Raw genomic sequence first — 6,842 nt, 5'->3', positions numbered from 1 at the left:
TTCTTCTAAAAATATTTTCGCTGAATAATGAAACGACAGCATGTCAAAAAGAAGTGTTCCAGAGATTCACTCTCATTGCATAAAGGGCACGAGGGCGATCTAGCCAGACCAGACCTGTGGAGGTAAACGTTCAGTGGGGCGGTTGAGCACCGTAGTCTTGTAATCGTTACTTCAATTTTTCCAGAGGAGCATCATTTGTTGTTCCAAGAAAAAGTGAGATGCGGAAAATCAAATGTTGCCAATGATGATTGGGCGAACTTATTTGTAGTAGTATGTTTTTTTAATCGCGCCGCAGTGATGAAAGCTGACGAAGGTAAAATGGAGATTATAGGAACATCGTGGGATGCTGCTGCCAGTGTATCTGCATATTCGTTTAAGGCTAGACCTTTGCGGCCTGGCACCCACACTAAACGAACGAGACGTAAGTGTCTTGGGAGAAGAGAATAGAACGTAGAAAAGAAGAGAATAGAAAGAACAGAAAGAGAGAAAATCAGTTAAGATTATGGGCGCTATAACGTAAAACTATTCCAAACTTTTCTATTCCAATTCAGCTATCAGCCCTCCACAATTGGTCAAAAACTTTTTTCGACCATCCCCACTTCACCTGCCTATCACGCGACGTCACGAAAACCGCGATACCTCCCCATCTGATATGATGTGTCCACATTGATTATGCATGATTTGACAGAAAAAAGAAAAACAGTTATTTCTGATTCGACTCCTTTTCGCCATTAGCCCTCGGCTATTGGTAAAACGTTTTCGGGCTGCACCCACTTCACCTGCCTGTCACGCGACGTCACAAAACCGCAAGGACTCACCGCGTCAAAGTGACGTGTACGCGATAAAGATGCATTAATATGCCGAACAAAACTGAATTTTCTTCGGAATAGCCGCTGGCTGCCCCGTTCCGAAAGGAATAGAAGATGGTTGCCCCCGATCTCTCAGACGCTGGCTACTCGCACCTACCGGAGAGCATGGGTGTATTTGCGTATAATAAAGCTTCTTGCGTGGCCGTGTAACGTTTTCGAGCACTTTCGGCACGTTTACGACCTCGTTCTGCCTACTCTTCTTTGCTGAGGATCCGTTTTAGCGTCATTCTTAAGCTTCCGTTGCATGCTGCCGCGATTTTCGACCAGCCACCGCAAGCTGAGTAAGGGAAAGCGGACCAATCGCAGACACCGGTACCACCCTTTTCATCCGGTTATCGATTTTCAGTGCACTGGCTCTGCCCCATCGAATCCCTCTCCACTTGAGCGTGCTCCTCACCTCTTGTGAGCCAATTAGATACGACAAGCCTCTCAGTGTAGGCAATGTTATTCGTTTTTAAAGCAAACAAATGTGACCTCCTATGAACGAGGAGAGCGTTTGATTGGTCTATTCAGACAACCCTGCGGGTGACCGCCCGGTGCTTGCGTTGGTGGTTACGCAAATTTGACGTCAGAAGATTGGAATAGAAACATATTGGAATAGTTTTACGTTATAGGGCCCTATGACTGATGACATAGATGGTGGTAATTAGCGTAAAGCTTGGACAATTTGCCAATAAGCCAATAATTCCCCCTTGGACTCGTGGCGAAGCCCATCGAACGGAGAAAGCTTTCAAAGCAATTTAATTCTATGCTTCGATTTAACGCGGAAGTTTATCTTCAGGGACTTCAAATAAAGCGGTGCTAAGAATGCTATTGGAGTAATGTATTATTTATCTCGTGCAAGCGCAAGTACACACAGGCACGCAGGCGTGCTTGGCGTGTAACGCAACGTGTAGTAGGAAGAACGCCATTAACTGGAAGAGTTAGCCCTCTGTTCGCGCCTTTCTTTTGATATTCTAGGAAGGCGTCATGAACAACTATTTGCTATTTATTTTTATTTTTATACTACTTATATGTTTACTTAGTACATAAACAACTACTAAACTAGCAATCCACGAAGGTGAGCGAGTTCTGTTCCCAAGTAACTCGCTGAGCTCGTACGGGCTCGAGCAAACAGCGTCCCGTTTCTGCGGCGAAGTTCAGCTGAGCTCTCCCCGGTGACGCTTTCCCGGAGTGACGCAGTGTGCTCCGCACGATAACAAGCAGTTACGTGCTAAGCCTTCCGAGGTGCTACCCCTCACAGCCGCAGTCCAACTCCATTGTAACGACTCTATTTTCACGGGAGCATGGAGGGGAAGAGTTGCCTTGGCGCGGGGAAAGGGGGTCGGCTGCGTTGGCGCAGAATGGAAAGCAGCAGGAACAGTCGGTTGTGCGCGAGAATTTGTGGGCTGCTGGGGAAAAGGTGGAAAAAGGAGGCGTGCATGGAACTCGAAGCTTCGAGGAAGGCGCAGCGCGTGGTATAACAGGAGGAGGCCGCGGGGAGGTGGGGAGGGGTTGCACGAAGCAACCGTCGGAGTATAGGAGAGCGCCGCCGGCGCCTTATATCCCTCCCCTCCGGCAAGGAAGACGAACCACACGGAGCGGCGGCCGTAATCCCCGTCGCAATCCCAATAATCCCGAGTCGGAAATCCGTTATTCGGGCTCGCCCTGCCGAACTCGCCTTTCTCTTCCTAGCTTCCTCCCCCTCTCCCACCGACCGCACCGAGCGAAGCGTTCGCTGTTCGTTCCAGCGCACCGCGAGTTGGACAGAAACGCCGCTCTTCGCGCCGCTGGGTAAGGAGCCCCCGAAAAACTTCTTGTTCCGAGCGCGGCATTTTCCAGATGCTTTGGTCGCCTTATCCGGGCGTTCAGCCCGGGCGTCCTTTTTCTTCTGCTGCTGCACCACGGGTCACGGAATAGGTACCCCTCTCTGGCTCTAACCTTTCCTCCCCTGCGCTAGATTTCGCAAGATATCGGCTGATGTCCTTGACGACGTCTCTTCCTCCCTATTCTCTCTTTCCCTCTTTCTACACGTTGGTGTTTACCATTGTTAGCGTTGCCCCAGCAATCGAGCTCGGCGACTGTGGTTGTTTCCTACTGCCGGCTGTGATGGAAGCGAGAAGGAGACCGGGAGGTAAGTCTCATGCACGTGTGGCTCCAATTTGTGTTGCGATCCCTACGTCCACCACCGCCGCTTGACTTCCCCGCTGCCCTCCCTCCCACCCTCCTCGAACCTTTCGCCGTCCTGCTGCTTCTCCTTGGAGATCCGGAAATCTCCTGGCTTTATTCCCGCGTAAGAAGTTAAACTCAGAAATGGTACAAGTAATTTTAAGTTGTGCGCTTAGGGTACGCACAGAAGGTCAGCTGCATGCATTTTCTTTCATCGCACAATGAATTGCGTCACAGCCTGCGATGTTTAGCGGAAGATTAAGGAAACGCACTTGCTGTGGCGCGAATCTTCTTCAACCGGAAATTGTATAGTACTCGGCTGCCAGCTCTAGCGCGGCTGCGACATGTGACTGCAACAGACGTGCATCGTTAGCGTGCAATGTGCCGGCGACACGTTTGGAGAAAGTATTAATGGAGAGGGGACTCTGATATTTTGGTTGATGAGTGTTTCTGATTCTGCTTGAAGAACGCTAAGCGTATTCTACCAGGCCCAGTGTTAAATTTTTATGAGCAGTCATTTTTCAACCAGAATCCTTTATCACGATTTTTACCATGTTCATCTGACAATGTAACGCAACTTGAGTCATAGCTGGAATACAGCGTAATCGCCGAGAAAGACGTAGATAAAGGGGTATTACATTAAGACATCTTCAGTCCCACACGAATTCGTCAGCATCTGCCGCGTGGCGCTAGGTAAAATTCTGCCAGCCTTGTGCCACCCAGTGTTTCCTTTCCTTTCATGTACATCTTTCTTATGCCCGCTAACTTATTTTTCATTACCATTTCTATAAGTGAGGCCTCGCGTGTTTAATTTATTTTCATGGTTATAGACAAACACACTAGCCAAAAATGGCGAATAAGAACAACGTAATCGCTTATTGAGGGTGAACTTGTCTCCCGGAGGCAAATTAATTTCTATGTAACTACGACACTAAGTGTCGAATATAGTTGGCGATCATCGAATCATACCCTGTCGCTTGTTACTGGTCACTTCTTTGCACATTCGTCATGGTACATCACAGAGAAGACAGTGGTGCTCGCATCGGTTTGAAAATGTACTGCAAAGTTCGCGACTTGCGTACGATCTGTTTACGGTTCACCAGTCTAGCTGTCAAATTAGCGGAAACATTAACCATTGTTAGGACACACCACGCGAATTTTGTGCTAAAGCAATAACAGTTAGTTCACAAGGTAACTCTTTGAAAGCGAGCATCGGCCAGAAATAAAACTACGCACGCGTGGACATATTTAACACAGTTGTGTTATATTTTTACGTCTTCCACGAACTACCTGCCAGGATCTGTAACGTAATTTGTGCCACCATTCAGTCGCGTTTCAGTCGTACTCTGTCGGCTTGAAACCATCCAAGTACCATTATGTGTATTGTCACGTCGAGGGGATGGTGAAGAATCAAGCCCTGTTATATGTGTGAGTTAAGAATCCAATCGTTTATTGGGTAACATTGTGCGAAGGAAGATAAGGAACACTAAAATCACAACGATGGTGGTCATTGAACAGTCGTCAGTCATCGAATCTAATCTCACAGACTGAGTTTATCGCTATTTCTAAATGTCTCACCTTGCATTTAAGATTACTCACTGGTGCTCACTTACATTCGAGAATGTCCAACACTATTCGTGACGCTCACGCAATTTGATTAGACATGCTTTCTCCACTATAGCTTTGACGACGACATCCAAGGAATTTCGGATAGCCTGGCCGCGTCTTGCTCCGAGCGACAACTTGATAACAGTGATAATTTGGTGGAACGGGCAGAAAGTAAAAGAAAGGCGAGTAGCAACACCGAGTGCGCTCATCAAGGAAGCAGCTTATGTCGGGCACGGGCCGTTGCCGAGGATCTCGGAAGATATTCCTGGGGCGATGGACCCCTGGCAGCCTAGACCCGGGCACCAACAGCAATAACCGTTGGGCAAATAAAGTGTATTCCTATCCTATCCTATGTGTTCACTTGCGATGATTCCGAAATCAATGAGAATCTTTGCAAAATTAATAGCGAGTTTTAGAATAGAGGCTCCAAACGTTTGGGGCCCCAAATAGCGTCGAAGCCACTGCAAATGCGCAAGACGCAAAGTGCGTTTGGGTTTTGCGTCGGGCACGCTATTTCACTGATTTAGCAGGAGCCCCGAAAGCTGCCCCTAATGCTTTGCGTCAACAAACATGGCTGCACCCATCGAAGCGACGGCTCTAACAACAGCAAACTGGGCTCGATTCGTGGTAACGCGTGAAGTTCAAAAGCTAGGAGAAGTGACTGCGGTTATAGCTTTCTCTCAACTAGCGTGTGTTATTAATATTTATGCCTTAGTCGCCACTCATTCAGAATTCTATTGTCGATTTCATCGCTCATAAGCCTAACACGGCTTAACTTGGCTGGTGAAGGTAGTGTTGGGCGAAGGCACGTTAAATAGGTTACTCAAAACTAAGCGCAACTAATTGCTTGCTGTTAATAGAGTAACCTATAAATTGTAATTAAACGAGGAAGCAGGAATGGCAAAATTACTCTTATCATAAAATGGTATATTTTATTTAATTAATTATAATAGCTTTTCTTTGACGCCGTAGTGGTGCTGCATGCGCAAAAGAGTATCCGGAAACACGAAGCCCTATTCTAAAACTCTTCGCTCCTGCGAGCCTGAACGTTAACACCCGAAAAGTCTTTGGGGCCCCAAACTTTTGGGGCCCCTACCTAAACTTTCTAATGGTTTAACGGCAAGATCGGGCCTCATGCAATAAACACTGTACGGCTCGTTAGTTTCTTTGTAAAGCGTGCTTCACTGCAATATGACAATTAAGGAGGGAAAGCCACCACGGTTTTCTATGTCGGCATTTGTTGGATTAGGCGTCGGTTAATTCGTATGCTTGTGAAAAAAAAAAAGACAATGTCCAACAAATACGATGTTCAGTAATGCGAAATTTGCACGCGGCTCGATATGTGTTTTCATTTCGCGGTATACTGAGGCAAAGAATTTGAGACCCTTGGAACCATTGAGGGTGCCTCGATCAACCCCAACGAGGAGGCGCACTCGGCTGCACGAGGTTTGACTGACCGTGCGCTGGGCAACGCGTCCTCTCCTGGGCGACCCGAGCCTCTCTGCTCGTACAACGAAATCTGCAAATATAATTATCTGTCAAGAAGACTCCTACATTCGCCGCACTCCTCGCTGTGCAGGGCCCAGGCAGTCACTCTCAGACTTCTGCAAACAAGCACTTACCCGAGCCCCGCGGTGCTGCACACAATGTACCCCGAACGGTTCCCAAGCCCGGACTGCCCTCTGTGTGGTGATTATGCGGACTTCGAACATGTCCTGTGGGGCTGCGCCTCTGCCGGTCCCCCTTTCACTCAAGAAGAAATGATGAAGCTAATTAGGGCCCAGGATCAGACCTCTCAAATCCTGGCAGTCCAGAGGGCTCGCGAGAGGGCCGTCAGGTTTCACCTGATGGTCCCCGAGTGCGCCTAGCCAGGTGACGTGGAGATCGCTTACGTCTATAGTGGACCAAATAAAGTTGTTTCACTCACTCACTCACTCACTCACTCACCGAAGTCACAGCACCGGCTGGCAGTGAGCCAGTGCCGTCAGCGCTTTCACAGAGGGGGCGGGCAGTATGAGAACGCTGGCACGATAGGCGCCATCGGGACCAGCCGTTGAAGAAGACGATGACGAACGCACGAGCCGCGGCACGAGCCCGTTCGCGCGGTTACGCCGAAGGACGCCGACGCTCAACCCAGGAACGGGCACCTAAAGGCCGCCTCACATTCAGCGTTTTCTTACCGGCGTTTTCTGGCGCTGTGTCTCTCGGCGTTGTCGC

This window comes from Dermacentor albipictus, chromosome 1 (genome assembly GCF_038994185.2).
Source record: "Dermacentor albipictus isolate Rhodes 1998 colony chromosome 1, USDA_Dalb.pri_finalv2, whole genome shotgun sequence".
Taxonomy (NCBI): Eukaryota; Metazoa; Arthropoda; class Arachnida; order Ixodida; family Ixodidae; genus Dermacentor; species Dermacentor albipictus.
This window is presented reverse-complemented; position numbering follows the sequence as displayed.